General features: G+C 41.7%; 1 protein-coding gene across 4 annotated transcripts in view; it reads left to right on the forward strand.

Moving 5' to 3' along the window:
• Nucleotides 1-12,705: 12,705 nt before the first annotated feature.
• The window catches only part of AZIN1 (antizyme inhibitor 1), a 31,028-nt gene continuing 27,594 nt past the window's right edge, over nt 12,706-16,139 (forward strand). For all 4 annotated transcript variants that reach the window (XM_019711783.2, XM_074316244.1, XM_019711781.2 and 1 more), the window contains exon 1: nt 12,706-12,846. The gene's annotated coding sequence lies outside the window, so the exon portion shown is untranslated. The remainder of the gene's footprint in view (nt 12,847-16,139) is intronic.

The raw sequence follows: 16,139 nt of genomic DNA on the forward strand, positions 1-16,139 counted from the left end.
TTAACTGTGAAATCTTGGGAAAGTTTGTAAAAGGTGAATAAAAATTCTTTGCCTGTATTCTAAGAATGTTTTAAAAATTCACATGCAATAATGTATGGAAAGTGATTAGTAAGTGGTAAAGCACCATATGAAATTATGGCATTTTATCTATTAAAGAAACCAAAACATGGAGTGAACAAAAAAATTGCCCCAAATCATAATCAGCTAGTAAGGGAGGGTCAAAGATGAGATATAAATTTGGGTGACTGAACACATTACATGCTGGAGTTATGATTCAGCAAAACAATTTCCTTTTTGCAGTCAGGATGCATGTGACTGTAAGAAACAGTCTACTGAAGTATAAAGGGGTTCTCACTGGGAGGTTACAGGGATCTCACAGGATTCAAGGACAGAACATTAAGTGTGGCTGGGCCTCATTCTGATTGGCCAGAGGCCTGGGAGCCCTCAGGAACAGGGTGGCTCTTCCCTGTGTCTGTGTCTCTGCTTCTGAGCCAGCTCTAGCCTTTCTTCCATTTTACATGCCTTCCTCTGCGTGTTCATTTTGCACGAGGCACAACATGGCAGTTCATCCAGCACCTACACCATGACCTCTAAGCTCCAGCACCCACCCTTAATTGGCAACACACACTGATATTCTAGAGAGGAAGGAACTAGCCTGGCTCCTCTGCGAGTACTGGAGCCACACAACATTTTTCCTGAACAAGTGATTGATGCCTCCTGGGTCAGCTGTGTGCTTACCCTTTGTCCAATCGGCTCCGAGTGTCCCTATCCCCACCAACGCCATTACCCATCCCTAGAAGTCACATTATCACTATTACCTTGTGCAGCTATAGCTTCCAGACAGCTGTGGGTGGCAAGGGTGCTAAATTGCCAGTCTGGATGTTACCACATAAATAAAGGAACTACCATAGGGAGAGTGTACTTGGAATGACTTTATGATGTATTTCAGTTATGAAATTTAAAACCAAATTTCCTGGTCAAAAAAAAAATCTATTCAATTTAATAAATACTGTGTTGGGTTCTGAAGACAGAACATATGTCCACAAGATATACCTACAAATAACTGTAATATAAAGACAGTCTATGAAAATTTCTTAGAACCTTTTAAATTTTCATAAAGTCTAATTTGTTTTTTTTCTTTTGCTGCTGTGCCTTCGGTCATATCAAAGAAATCATTGCCAAATCCAATGTCATGAAGATTTTCCATTTATTTGGTAAGAGTTTTATTGTTTTAGATCTTAAATTTACATCTTTGATCCATTTAATTTTTGTATATGGTATAAAGGTCCAACTTCATTCTTTTGCATGTGGATATAGTTTTTCCCAGAATCATTTGTTCAAAGACTGTCCTTTCTCCATTGAATGGTCTTGGTCCCCATGTCAAAAATCATTTGACCATCCATATTTGTGAGGGTTTATTTCTGGGCTCTCTATTCTATCCCATTGATCTATATGTCTGTCCTACACCAATACCACACTGTTTTGATTACTATGGCTTTGTAGTAAGTTTTGAAATCAGGAACTGTGAGTCAGTCCTTCAACTTTGTTCTTTTTCAAGGTTGTTTTGGCTATTCAAGGTCCCTTTAGATTCCATATGAATTTCAGGGTAAGTTTTTCTATTAGTACAAAACAAACAAACAAAAATTATTGATTACATTTGAATCTGTAGATTGCACTGGGTAGTACTTACAGAGCATTATGAATGCACTAAATGCCATTGAATTGTACGCTTTAAAATGGTTAATTGTGTTATGTGACTTTCATCTCAACTTAATAAAGATTGGGTGATTATACCCGAAGTGCTGGTATTGGGGTGGCATGAAGCAGCTGAAAGGGGAAAGAGGCTGTGGTGAGCAGAGGGCGCAATACTGTGCTTTAAGATCTCTAACACAGAACAGTTTAGGGGAGGTAAAGGAGTTGAGCAGAGTAAAAGGCTGGGAGGGTAAGGTACTCCGAGGTAATCCACAAAGTCTCCCACTTCACAAGGAGAGTCAACACTGCCGTTTCAGGGGGATGCATGCCGAGCTGGGAATTGTGGTCATCACTGGAGTGAGGCAGAAATAGGATTATAGGGGGATTTTATTATGATAGTATGTCTTTAAGGAGAAAGAATGATGAAAATTGTTTTAAAGTTGTAATACAGAAACTTTAATTTAGGAAAAGAAGACAGTGAACTAGGTGCCTCTCACTCACTCTCTTTAAATCATTGTGAGAGTGGCAGAAAGGTGTTAGATGACACAGGCATGGATAGGGGGTGGGCATGCCAGCTGGCTTAATCTCTTTATTTATTTTCAGTGTAATAGTCTGGCAATAGCATTGTGGAATTGGGAGAAAACCAACCCTGCCTCTTGACCCTGAAGTGTATGAGGCTGGGTAGAATAAACACCCCTCAATTCAAGACTGTGGCAGAGGAAGCCATGTTCTTGTAAGACAGCCAACTTTCAGTTAAAGCAAAGAGGAATGTAGAAGGGTTTGTTCGCCATGAAATGGAGGCTCCCCAAGGAACAGAAGGAAGGTGTGAGAAGGAAAGGAGTCGCAGGGGGAGGCACAGTGTGGGCTGGGGACCAGTGTGCCCATAAAATCTAAAGGGACTTACATTTTATGTGCTTCTGCTTCCATAGTATAGGAATAGGGGAGTTCTGTGGGAAACACTTGCCCGAAGGGCCCAGAGAGACCTCTGATGTCAAATCTGGGAACAGTGGAACAGGCCTCGGGGATCTGAACAGGATGTTGGACTTGAGCTGGGTTACCATGGATGGTAGACTTTAGGTAGACACAACCACAGCACTGAGCTCCAGAGGCAGACACCAGCATGGATAACTCAAAGGCCCATGAGCAAATCAGACAAAGCGAAGCTGAAGGGTGGTGTCAGGGATTAGAAGGCTGGCTCCCAAGGGTGACGCCAGGTTCTGGAGAGCCTTTTAAGCCAGCACAGGAGTCAAGGCATGATTGGTAAGAAGCAGAGAGGTTCATTATGGACTTTTACTGGAGGGACATATGAAAACAGCATTTAAGGAAGATGAGTGTGAGAAATATCCATGCAAAGTGGATTGGGGCAGGAAAAATTACACTTGTTGCAGATTCTGCAACTATCCAAACATGATGTGGTATAGGATTGGACTAGGGAGGAGAAGAAAAAGACAATTTCAAAATAAAAACAAGCAGAATTTGTTTTATACATAAGGGAGGTGAAGAAACAAAAGGGTGAACATTTTTCAAAATTTTGAACCTGGTTGAGAGTTATATCACGAACACGGGCAGGGCACCTGCAAAAAGAGGATCAGTTTAGGAGGAAGGAGTAGACAATGAGAAATTTAGTTTAGGACCTCAATTCCTTTGAATCTTACAGCTAAATGATACTTTGCATCTGACCATTTGGACAACTACCGTATTGCATACATGAAGAAATCTTGAGTTTGCGATGACACAGATCATCCTGGTAGAGGTGTCTTAGAGGTAGCTGGCCATTCATAGTGGGACTTTAATGACAGAAACTAGCGATACCAATTTTGGAGTCATAGTAATAGTCTTGTCAAACAATTCTGTAAGGATGGACGAGCTATCCAAGAGAGAGGGAACAGAGTGAGAAGAAAAGACTAAAGACATGGAGGAGACAGCAGAGAATTGAATCAAGAGGCAGAAAAAAGATAGGAACTTTGGTTTTGCTACTCATATTTGCTAGCTATATAAACTCGACCATGTATTGACCTTTTCCGGGTCTCAGGCTGCAGTCATAGCAAGGTTTGATAGGAGGGTAGGGGATCTGGGTGGGGCGGAGAGTATCTGTTTCCAAACTCATGCACACGGCCGCTGGTCCTTGCTGACTGTTGGCTGGAGACATCAGTACCATGTCATGTGGAACTCTCTATAAGGGCACTCACAATGTGGCAGTTGGCTTCTCTCATGGGGGGCGGGGGGGAGAGCAAGAGCACTTAAGATGAAGCCCCAGTCTTATAACCTAATCTCCAAAGTAACATCTCATCACTTTTGCCAAGTTCTATTCATTAGAAACAAGTCAGTAAGTGTGGCCCACATTCCCAGGGAAAGGATTATACAAGGGTGTGAATACCATGAAACAGGATTATTGGGGGTTATTTTAGAGGCTACCTGCCACAATATTTAACAGTTATAGTCTTAGACACTTGTTTCTTTATTTTTGTAAGTAATTCACCTAAATTGGGCAATTAAAAATATTGAATCCAATGAGCTGGACACAAGCACAGTTGGGGCACAAAGAAGGCAAAAACCAATTTTACCTACAAGGAAAAGTCACAAAAATTTCAGAGAAAAATTATGCTTGCGTTGATTCTTACAGAATAAAGATGAATTTAGCAGGAGACGTGATGGCCAAGTTAAAAGTTTATTTAATGTTTATAATTTGGATTGTGGATTTTAAAGCTGAGTCAAAATATGTCAGACATCAAGAAAATATTTTATAATTTAAAAAATCTCCAGTCTTATTAAAGTGTAAAATAGTTAGCAATTCATAGGATTTTATCATTTGATTTCAAATATATCCTTAGAAATCCTAAAAGTTTAACTCAGTCTACCAGATCTTGATAGCCATGTTACTAAATTAGCAGTCCTCAATTTCATCTGATTTCTAGAAGTAATTTATGAGCCCACTGATCAACTAAAAAACTCACATGAAATAGAATTCTTTAAGATTACAATTTAGAATGCACTTAGAAAAACGTGAAGGCTATAATCTCATTTTTAAGGCTATTACTCTATTATGATAAAGCCAAAAGCCTAGTTTTATTTTTCATTGTTAACTTTACTAAATCTGTGAGCTTTGTAGGCAACCCATAGTTGCCCCACATTCTAGTACCTTCTTGCTTTCTTTATCTATAGATTTGGTACTTTGGATATTTAGGATTAAGAGTATGACTGAACTTCATATAAGCTGAACTTCAAATAAGATGAACTTCAAATAAGTTTCCCAAAGTGACAAAAATGACAGAACATTTTAAGCAGGATTTTTAAGGGCTTCTCAGCACACGACTACGGCCGTCAATGTAGAATCGGTTGTCCCATATTCTTTTCTGCAAGTCTGGATCACTCTGGGAATATCTGATCACCTCCCACCCGAAGCTAGCCACTCTCTCCGAGATCTAAGCAACCAGAGGGCAGAACAAGCAGCAAAAGGAGGCCCTAAGCAATGCCAACTCATAGTATTTGGAAAAATGATTGGTTTTGATTTTTCTGACCATTGTTCTCTATGAACTATAAAGTTTGGTTCATCATTTTACTGTGGTATTAGCTACCAAATGTTGGATCCCAGTGTTCAATAGTCATGTAACTCTGCTGCCGTGGGCACGGTGCCTGGGAAGCAGGAGGCAGGCCCCAATACAGACCCTCTGCATTAAATCATCTCCCATTCAAGGGCTGCTGCTGGAAGCTGGAAATTTGATTTAGGTATCAATACGTTGTTAAGCACCATTGTTTTTGTGTACAAAGAACAATGACTGAGACCTTTTTAAGCATTGTTCTTGTTATACTATTGTAATGTCCCTCATTTTCTAGTCACTCACTTTCTTTAAATAGCAAACACTCTTTTCTTGTTAATTAGGAACACAAGTAAACATCAGACATCCCAGTTTTTGTTTGACAGTTCATTCCCACTTTTATGATTGCAATTTAAAATTTATAAAAAATGCTATTCATTCCTCAATTTTTAATTTTTTTTATACTGTAGGCTATTGATTTCCCTAGGAAGGAGGAGGAATCAATAAAATGGCCAATCACAGATAAAAAGCATCCTAATTTTAGTTTGAATACGTAAAGAAGTATAAAAAAATAGAACTTCTTTATATGTTAATAAGCAATCATTATATTAAAGTAAAAATAATGCTAAATTCTGCTGGTTTTTAAATAATATATAATGAATAGAGATACATATGTTTCACCTCTACACCATGGTTAAGGAAAAAAGTGTCTCAGAGATCTCTCTAGTCTAACATTCTCCCAGGACAGACATGTCCTCTGTATCTCTGAGTAAATCTAGTGACAAGCTCCATGACACATCCTATGGCGTTGCCAGTTACTACACTGTCAGGAAGTTATTAGAGGTCTATGAGCAAGGCACTGTACTGAGTGTTCTATGAGAGTAAAAAAATAAATAAATAAATAAAATTAAAATCCTTGCCCTAAAGAAGCTTAGTATCTTGTTCATAAAGTTCAGACAATAGTTATAATAACATAAGAAATGAAAAGGGACATAGAAAGGCACAAACCAAACCTCATGGAGACACAGGGAGGGAAAGGCAGCATGTCCAGCCTGGGAACCCACTGGTCCTAGCTTGGTCACCTGGACTGACAACTGTAGTTCCTCTCATTTACCTGTACAACTTGACATACCCTATAGACAAAAGTTGTCCAATGAGGCAATATAGGTGAGAGATTTGAACCTGGGGCTTTGGCATTAGGCATCTTTGGGTATGAATCTGGACCTTGTCTTTTTATCTGGGTGACCTTGAACAAGTTCCTTAACTTCACTCTACTTGTTTTCTCATTTGGAAAATGGACATAGTAAGACCTACCTGACAAGGTCATTGGAGAATTAAATAATAATATAAAGGATTTAGCATAGTGCCTGGCCCTTGGTATGTAAAAAATAGTAGCTTTGTTTTTAGAATATTCCCTCCATCTTTTTCCTCAGCTATCTCTGGCATTTTTAACATTCCTAACTAATAATATGTTGTTTTCTAGACCTCCTCACCTTTATGGCTATCCTCTAAATTGCACAGTTTTCATTCTCCTGTACAATGTGCTACCTAGAACTTGACAACAAAACTTACCCCCAAAACAGAAAATCTACATTTGGGGTCTGACCAAAATTAAACCAAACCACTACCTCCCCTCTGACCTGTACTTTTCTTACTGCAGCCCCAAATTACTGCATTCGAGTTGTTTTGTTTTGTTTTGAAGTAATTCCACGCCTTTGTTGGTTCATGGCAAGCTTGTGGCCAACTATTTAGATAGTGAACAATCAGGCCTCTCCTGTCTTGTCCTTGTACAAATCGTGTTTTGAAGCTAAATGAAGATCTTTTCCTCTCGCTTGTGTAGGACTGTAGGACTGGATTCTTGGTTGCAAGTGACAGAAAGCTGGCTGGAACTAACTTAGGTAAGAGACGAATTGTCGGTATAACTGAAGAGCAAGGAAAGTGGAATGACTGGAATGCTGGCTCTCCCCTCTTCACGATGAGAATTGGCTTCATTTCTCACAGATTTCTTCTGGGACCCCGGTTGCTGGCAGCTCCTGGCTCATATGGTCCTAATTTGAGCCACAGAAGAAACGATTACCTTGTCCAATCCTCCTTTCCTCCAACAAAGGAAAGTATGATCTGAATCAAACATGTGCCAATCATTACAGAGCTGCCCCTGCCTGCAAGATAGGGTGAGAGGCTGTCGACTTAGACCAGTTACTGTGGCCTGGGAGGCCAGGGTTAAGATGACAGTTGCCAGCAAAACTCAGGGAATGGCAGGGGAGAAGTCCTTCCAAAGGAATAAGGAATATATTTTTAAAAAGAAATGGAGGTGACTTAGAATTAAGGGATTTAACCAGGTAGAGCCAAGACTAAATGAAGGCTTTTTTGGTGGGGGGGAATCAAACCATTTTATTGAGGGCTGTCGGGGGAGGGTCGAAGGGCTAGGAGGACTGTGAGATCAGATGTCTTTGCCCAGCTGGGATCTTTTCCAGCTTCACAACCACTGAAAAAGCTAAATGAAGGTTTTTAAATGACACAAAAGGATTATTTTTGTGAAAGCAAATAATTTATGTTTTCTCTCCCTATTTTGCTAAAGAAAGAACTAATCTTTTATTGTCTTTATTGCATGGACTTTTCTCCTTCCAGTTAAATTAGATAAAGCAAATTCAGATTGATACAAATGTTTATAAGAGAACTTGTATTTAAAAACTTCAAATTAAATGACAATGTTATTTAAAACTTCTCTTTAATGTTATTAAATAAAATGTAGCCTGCAGTTGCTGTTATTAATAATCACTTAGGTGCTCTTATGACAATAGGTTAGGTTATTTATTAAAGAAAATAGAACAAACTATAATTCAAACAGGACAAGATTAGATTTCAGAGATCCTATTTTCTACTCCCTTAACCAAAAGTTTAGTATTCCCGCCAGGCAAATGTTTTGAGAAAGAGAGATACAAATCTATCTTGCTATATATTACTCAATAAACAAAACACTTGTTATCAGATAATGCCTGGCAGCAAAGTGAAAATGAAATTAATTTTCTAAGTATTTCCTAACTTCCAAGGAGTAGATGAAGATGTAAAGTCATGTATTGTGTCCATTGATTATTTTAGTCATGTAAGTTACATTTAATTTGTAAAACTGGATTATTTCATTGACCTTTTATGTAAGTTTATAAAGCAGTCCTCTTAAATTAGCAGTAATTTGTTATTTCTTAAAGTAATAAAAGACGTCAATGCACTGCTTATGACTCGCTTATTATCACAGAAACTGTCCAAGTCACTCGGGAGAGGTGAAATGCTGACCTACATCTAATGACATACACAGACACTGAAATTTGAAAAACATCCTTTCTTTTCTCTCACACGTGGGTTTGTCTCTGGGCTCTGTCACCCTTTGCTTGCCAGGCATACCATTCTATAGGTTAAATTATCCTGTGGAAAAGCTATGGGTGATGGACATGATCAACTTCAAGTCAGTGCTGGGATGCAGGGCACCTGGATTGGAATTCTAACCCCACTTACCTGGCCCCTAAATTCTCTGAGGAAAAAATGTTAAAGATCACAATAAAAAGTCTTTCCAAATTCAGTGATTTCTCATCTGAGGTGAATATCAACCTTAGTAATTATAAATCTAAAGCATTTTTAACAACACATACTCAGCAAAAAAACATTTTGTATCTATTGCATTCAAAGAGAGAATGGTATAATCTGAACTTTGTACACAGCAAAGTAATTTGGAGACACTTTTACCTGATTTTACTAGTCTATAAAAGACATACCACCAAATTCTTGATAAGCAAATTAGCTTTTTAGAAGGTTATCAGTGCACAAAAATGTGGGGACAACTGAAATACCATGTTTTAAAATGTGAATGTTTTAATTATGTGAAACCCATACATTTTGGTTTTCTACATAATAAAGAGTACTCTAAGAATACACCTCAGCAACAAAAATTCTTACTGAGCTCTCTTTAAACATTCACATTCAGCTGGGATTTTTTACTGTTATTATTAGTCTTTACATTTGTCACATTTTTATATGCGACTATATTTCTATTATAGGCTCATGATTTTAGGTTTACCTCTTGTTTTTAGTGATTTGTCTTTATCAACAATCTCATTCAATCTTTTGTATCTATTGGCACAAAAGTAAATGAGTTTGAATCAATGGACCAGGATGATCTAAGTGTGAATGGTTATATCATTTTATCTTAGGGCTCTCTATTTAATGATAATACTTTCTCTGGCACTACCTGTGTATTTGTGTATGAGTAACCTGACTTGGCAAAAAAACCAAAACCTCAAACCCCAAACACAGTTAAATATGCTGTTCTCATTAGGACGCTATCGTTCTGTTAGTTACATACTATGCTGCCTATTTCACTGCAGTAGTTTTTAAGGTTCTATTTTATTCATTAAAAGCTAGCATTATCCCTTAAATTTGAATACAGAAATACTAATCATGAGGGCATATAGTTTGAATAATAAAAGTTGTTGAAGTGTTTCATGGTATAAATGATGTTGGATTAGGCTTTAGTCCAGTACCTTCCACTTGAAAGAATGGTCAACATTCACTGACTTCACTTCAGCTGCTCCTCACTCAAACCTCTGTTTGTGCTTCCCACTCCACTGAAATTGTTAGTTAAAGGTCACACATAACTTCTTTTCAGGCCCTGATCATTCTTTTCACTGGATCACTACAATAGCTTTCCAAGTTATTGTTCTCCCTGCCACACACTTACAGTCCTTTCTCTTCCCATCCCCACATTTCCCCCTTTTCTAAAATTCACATCATTCCCATGATTGAAACTTTTTCAGGATAAAAATCCAAATAATAACATGAGATTGGATTTACCAGTGATTTGCCATTTGCCAAAATCAGCACCCTCTTTTCATCCTGTTTGAAGGGTATGACATCCTGATCACTCACCCCATCTTGAATGGCTTGACATTGTACTACTCCCCTCCTACTTCTCCAGCTGGTCCTCTTGGTCTTCTCTGTCAGCCTCCCTTCTCTCTGGCATTTCTCTAGGTCCTGCGTTCATATCCCTTTTTTCTGTAGACCTCGACATTTGCTTAATTACTATGTCTGTAGGACAGGCTCCCAAATTCACAGCCAAACCGGCTCCAGATCTCCCTATTTCCAGGGGTCTTTGCATCATTTTTACATGGGTATTTCATCAACAGCTCAAACTATGCTCAAAGCAGGCTCATCTTCTTCCCTCCAAACTGGGTCCTTTCTATTTCTACCCATTATGATTCTAAAATTCTCAGTGTTGATTAGCTTAATATATCCAAATCATTTGACACCTTCTCATCTCCCTTGACACTCAAGATTACTTCTCACCTTTGTATACCTTTTTCTTCCCATCCATTCTGAATTTCTTAGTACTTATCTGCTGTAAGAGTCTCCTTCACTGTTTCTCTCTTCCAAACTTCCCATTTTCAATCCCACTGATGCCAATCTTTTAAAAACATGTTTGCTTATATCATATCCATTTAAATGGTTCCAGAATAAAGTCTAAGCTCTGATCCCTTCTTGATCTCATCCTAACCTACCTTTTCAATCTCATTTGCAACCATGCCTCTATGTTGGAGCCAGAGAGCCCACTCACAGTTCTCCGAACTGGTTCATTTCTGTGCCTTCTTTCACCTGTTTCGCTTGCATGGACTATCTGCTCTCAAAATCAGTTGTTTTCCCATGTCTGGAAAATGTGCTCTCAAAAATCTATCTTTTCCCAAAAGCCTTTCTCTCACTTACCTGCAACCATTTCCTCCTGCCACTAGGTTCCATGCAGCATTAAATCTATTCATCTATCAACAATTTAGTTATTTTGTGTAGTCATCTTATTTCCCGATAGACTGTAAGCATGATTTCAAGTGCATTCATTTCTTGCCTTCCTCCCTCCACCAGGGGGTCTAGTAAAGCGCTGTGCTTATAAATGTTCTGAATCAAAAGGAATTTTTTTAATGAAAGAGAAAGCCAAGATAGCAGAGTGAAATGTGGAAAATAGAGTTCATAGCTTCTAATTTCTACCCAATTTCATTCAAGAGCCCACATTTCAGGATCGCTACCTTTCCACTCAGGAAGGCTCTCTCTCTTGCTTTTCATTTGATAATTTATCAACTACCCACAATACTGCTCACAAAGTAAGTAGACGGTGGGGAAGAACGAAAGAAAAACAACTCAGGATCTTAATCTCAAAGATCTTAATTTTGGAGGGGTGTGTCAATACAGATTTCATTTGTGTCATTCAGTCTGAGTTGCAAGGCGTTAGCAGGCGAGGACTCAGGGTTTCTAACCACTAATGCGAAGACATTTTAAAAAGATGAGGCTAAATTAAAAGCTATGTAGGTCGTCCTAGGTCGCCAGGAAAAAAAAGTTTGTTATGGAGTAGTACCATTAAAATGACCGCAAAAACGAGACGTGGGGGGATTAAGGTAAAGTGCACTTGGAATATCAGTAATCCCTTCTACAACACTGGTACTTCACTAACAAGAGCTGAGTGTGATTGCACCAACACCTTTTTAAATAAAGACATTAAAGCCACATCCGTTAAAAAATATTCCTACTGCACCATATTGCACCGTACCAGCACTGGGGTCGGTTTTACGCGGTCACCAAGCTTCTGCAACCAACCCTACGTCGACCGGTCCTAGCCACTAGGAATTCGCTTCCATAAAGGAGCGCCGCAGCCTGCGGGGGCTGGAGCCTCACGCGGGGAGGGCGGTCACCTGGCGCAGGCTACAGAGTCCCCACAAAGCGGAGTGCTCTCAAAGAGGGAAGCTCGGGAGATGGCCCCCACAGGCCTCCCTTACGCCCCCTCCAGGCAGTGCACGTGTTGCGCCGCCCCAGGCCCAGAACAACGCTCCGCGCCGCGGGCGCCGGGAAGCCGGGCCCAGCTCCCAAGGCGCCGGGGCCAGCCGCGGGGTGCCACTGAAGGTACCCAAAGGGCGGAGGCTCAGTGCAAAGCGCGCTCCCGCCGAGCCACCTCCCTCAACCCCGCCCGCCTACATCTGCGCGGCTGGCCCTCTGACAGCGGGGAAGCCACGGACCGCCGTTCGACGGGAAACCGCCAGTGGGTCAGCACCTGCACCGCGGGGTCGCTCCGCCCCGCCCCCTTTAGCTCCTTCCACGCCATCCCCCTTTCTCTTCCGTCCCCTCCCTTCTCCCCGGGAAGTAGTTCGGCTCCGCCCCGCTCGCGCGGCCGCCGAGCCGGCTGTGACGCCACCAGGCCCCTCCCCCTTGCTATAAATATTGGCGTCGCCGGCGCCGCCTTCCCACACTCTCTGGGTCTTCGCTCGGCTGCAGTGTTTCCTTTTTTTCGCTTTCTCTGCTTCTTTTCAGTCTTTCTCGCTCTTCTGCTCTGCGGTGTGACGAGGCCGAATCCTCTCCCCACCCAGTCCTCGCCTTTCTTCTTATTTCCGCGCTGTTCTATTTCTCTCCTTCGGCTGCCGCCGCCACTGCTGCACAGCTGGTGTCGGTGCCGCGCTTTCCCCCCCACGTCGTCCCTGCAGCTTATGGCCCAGGCCGCCTTGGGTATTTCTGCTCAAGGTAACCACATCCCTCTTTAAAAATTCCGCCGAAAAAGAGAAGACGCTTTACCCGACTCTTTGGGCCGTTATCTCACGTGAGTACCGCCCCGAGGGGTGCGAGCGGGCCAGCGCGTGGGGAGGGCCTCGGGGGGCGGTCGGGTGTCTCCCAGTTGGGCCCCGCCGCCTGGCCGGCGTCCCCGCGGCGCCCCGCGGCCGGCCGCCTCGAACATGGCGGACAGCGGTGTGTGTTGCGGCTGTCGGTTCCTCGGCGGCGGTGGTGGTGGGCGTTTCGGGGCCCTCAGGCGCCCGCCGGAGGCTCTGCGGAGCCGGAGCCGCCGGGGTTGGGGCGAGGGGGCGTGTGCGTGTGGGGGCGCGCGTGGGGGTCTCGCGGCCGGCGGCCGCCGTCGCCTCCGGCGGCGTGCGGCCTCCACCCCTCTCCCGTGGTGCATTGCTGTTTCCGGGGAGGGGGCCGGGCTGCAGCCCTGAGGGGCCTTAGTCCCGCAGCCCAGGCCCTGAGCGGCGCCGCACATTCGCCTCCGGGAGCCCGGCGGGCGGGCGACGGACAGCAACGGCCGGGGCCGTTATGAATGGAGCAGGGCGGGCCCGGCGCAGGCCTGTGACAGCTGCGGGAGGAGACCGGGTTCTTAAGGGTGTGGGGAGTGTGCCCCCCACCCCCCCTCCACACACACACACGCACACACACTGGTGGAGGAAAGTTGACGCCGCTCGGGGCCAGCCGGAGGGGAAGCCCCGGTGTCAGGTAGCGAGCGAGAGGCCTTTAGCCCGTTCTGGAAGCCTCGGGGCTGCTGCTCCTCCCCCTGCGGCGCTCCTGATTGGGCCAGGTTGCTTTCACTCACCAGAGTCACCTCCTGGAGTCTGAAGATTAGTCACTATGGCTTCGTTTGCCCATCCGCGCCACGATTCCTGGGCACAGAGAGGGAGAACAGTAACTTGGGTGGCTTATCAAGTACTATTTTGACTGCCAACAAATAATGGTGGTGACGTGTTTTAACCCTTACCCAATATATATCCTGAGCGTATGTTTCGTAAACTAAACTGCTGGTTCAGAAACCTGAAACGGTCGGGGATACAGTTTACAGCCCCATAATGTTTTCAGCAGATTAAACTGCATTTTGTGGCATCTTGGATACATTAAGTTGTCTTGTCCCGTCGTGTTTCCACCCTTGAGCTTCTGGCTTGGGTGGGAACCAGAGGGCACTTAAGGCAGAGAATTGCTGTATGGTCAGGAAAGGCTGATGTGGACAAGCCTGGCAGAAAAACGGCTGATTGTCGGGCAAAACCCTAGTGATCCTTTAATTTCTTTCACAAATGTAGCAGTGCAGTTGCTGGTCATGAAGACACATGAGCCCTGAGGAGTTTACATTTTGTGGGAAAGATAATAAGCTTCTAATGATTTACAGGTGATACAGTGGGTGCACTAATCTCCCTTGCCACCCAGATTTAACTTAAAATTTTTCAAACGTACAGAGAAGGGGAAAGAACTGTATCCTCACCTAGATTCAATTAACATTTTGCATTATTTGCCATCTCATCATTCATTCATCAGTCCGTCTTAATTTTTCTATTAAACAGTGTTCAATACTGTTTTTAGTCTTTAAAAAAACTTTGGATAAAATTTACATAACAGTAAAATGCACAAATCTTAAGTATACTATTTGATGAGTTTTTTACAAAAATAACAGCTATGTAATTTAAATCTCTATCAAGATGTGGAACATTGCCATCACCTTAAAAGTTCTTTTAGCGGTTCAAACTTCATACCCCTCTCACTGCAGAGGCAACCATATTCTGATTTTTTATTTTAAACCATAGTTTTGCCTGTTCTAAAACTTCTATATAAATGGAATTATACTGGATGCATTGTTTTGTGTAAAAGGCTGTAACTCAGCATATTTTTGATGATGATCATATGAATGCTTTGCCTGATTTTTAAAAATAAACTTTTGGGATATTAGATTTATAGAAAAGTTTCAAAGATAGTACAGGAGGTACTGCATACTTCTCACCCAGCTTACCTGCTTATTAACATCTTACGTTACGTGGTACATTTGTCAAAATTAAGAAACTGACTTGGATACATTAGTGTTATCTAGACTCCAGACTATCTTTGGATTTCACCAGTTTTTAATGTCCTCTTTCTGTTCCAGGATCCAATCCAAAGTACCATGTTGCATTTACTTGTCATGTCTTCCCCAGACATCTCTGATCTGTGACAGTTTCTTAGGCTTTCTTTGTTTTTCACAGTCTAGAGAAATGTTGGCCAGATGTCCAGTAGAATGTCCCCCCATTTGGGTTTGTCTGATATTTTTCTCATGATTAGACTGCGGTTTGCAGTGCTTGGAAAGAATACCACAGAGCAACTTTAAAAGTCACTGGTACTAACAACTGCTGTAAACCTGAAGTTAATATAAAATAATATTGACTTTCAACTGTAATTGAAAAATTGAAAAGGGGCGGAAAAGGTGAAGGGGGGAGTAAGAAGTCCAAATTCCCAGGTATGAAACAAGTCATGTTGATGTAATATACAGCACAGGGAATATAGTCGATAGTATTGTTACAGCATGGTACAGTGTCAGATGGTAGCCGGATTTATCATGGTGATCACTTCTTTAGGTATATAGATGTTGAATAATTATGGTGTACCCCTGAAACTTATATAATATTGTGTGTTGGCTATATTTTTCATAAAAATCTTTTTTAAAAAGTCATTGGTAAAGGCAATGTGACTTGTTCAGAGAAATAATAACTTGAGGATACTAGGTTTTTGGGTAGTTACTGTCAAAGAGATAGAAGTTTCTTTGTATCTTACTGGCCTACTGAGTCAAGTTGAGTTCTCCCTCTGCTGTTCAGCCAAGATGAAGAGACAGTCTCTTTAAACAGTTGTTAAGGAACTTGAACGCAATGTTGTACATGATCCAACTGATTTACACACACACCATTCAAAATGAGAATAATTTATCTTCTTCTGTAACTCCATTTCTTCACGTTTTAACTCCATTTCTTCACGTTTTAATCTTAAAATGTGCCACTGAAATTTTGGGGCCTTCATTTCCTACTTGTATCTTTTAATTAGGTGGAAATGTTTGAGAGATGGGCTAAAGAACAATCTTAAATGTCTGAAGTTTAATGTCCTTAAGCTTCACATCACTGCTCTTGGGTTGCTTTAAGCAACAAAATAGCTGTGGATATATAGCAGGGGAAAGGTGAAAAGTGTCTTGCTCAAGATAATTATCCTATTCCTTAGGATAATTGAGAATAAACTTCTGTCTCTGTCTCCAGCATGAGTCTTAATTTATTTTTAAAATTATCTTGGTATGAGAAGAATCAGAACCTTTGTTTTGGGGAGTACATTATTTGGAGTCTACTG

The sequence above is a fragment of the Rhinolophus sinicus genome, linkage group LG12, assembly GCF_036562045.2.
Source record: "Rhinolophus sinicus isolate RSC01 linkage group LG12, ASM3656204v1, whole genome shotgun sequence".
Classification (NCBI taxonomy): Eukaryota; Metazoa; Chordata; class Mammalia; order Chiroptera; family Rhinolophidae; genus Rhinolophus; species Rhinolophus sinicus.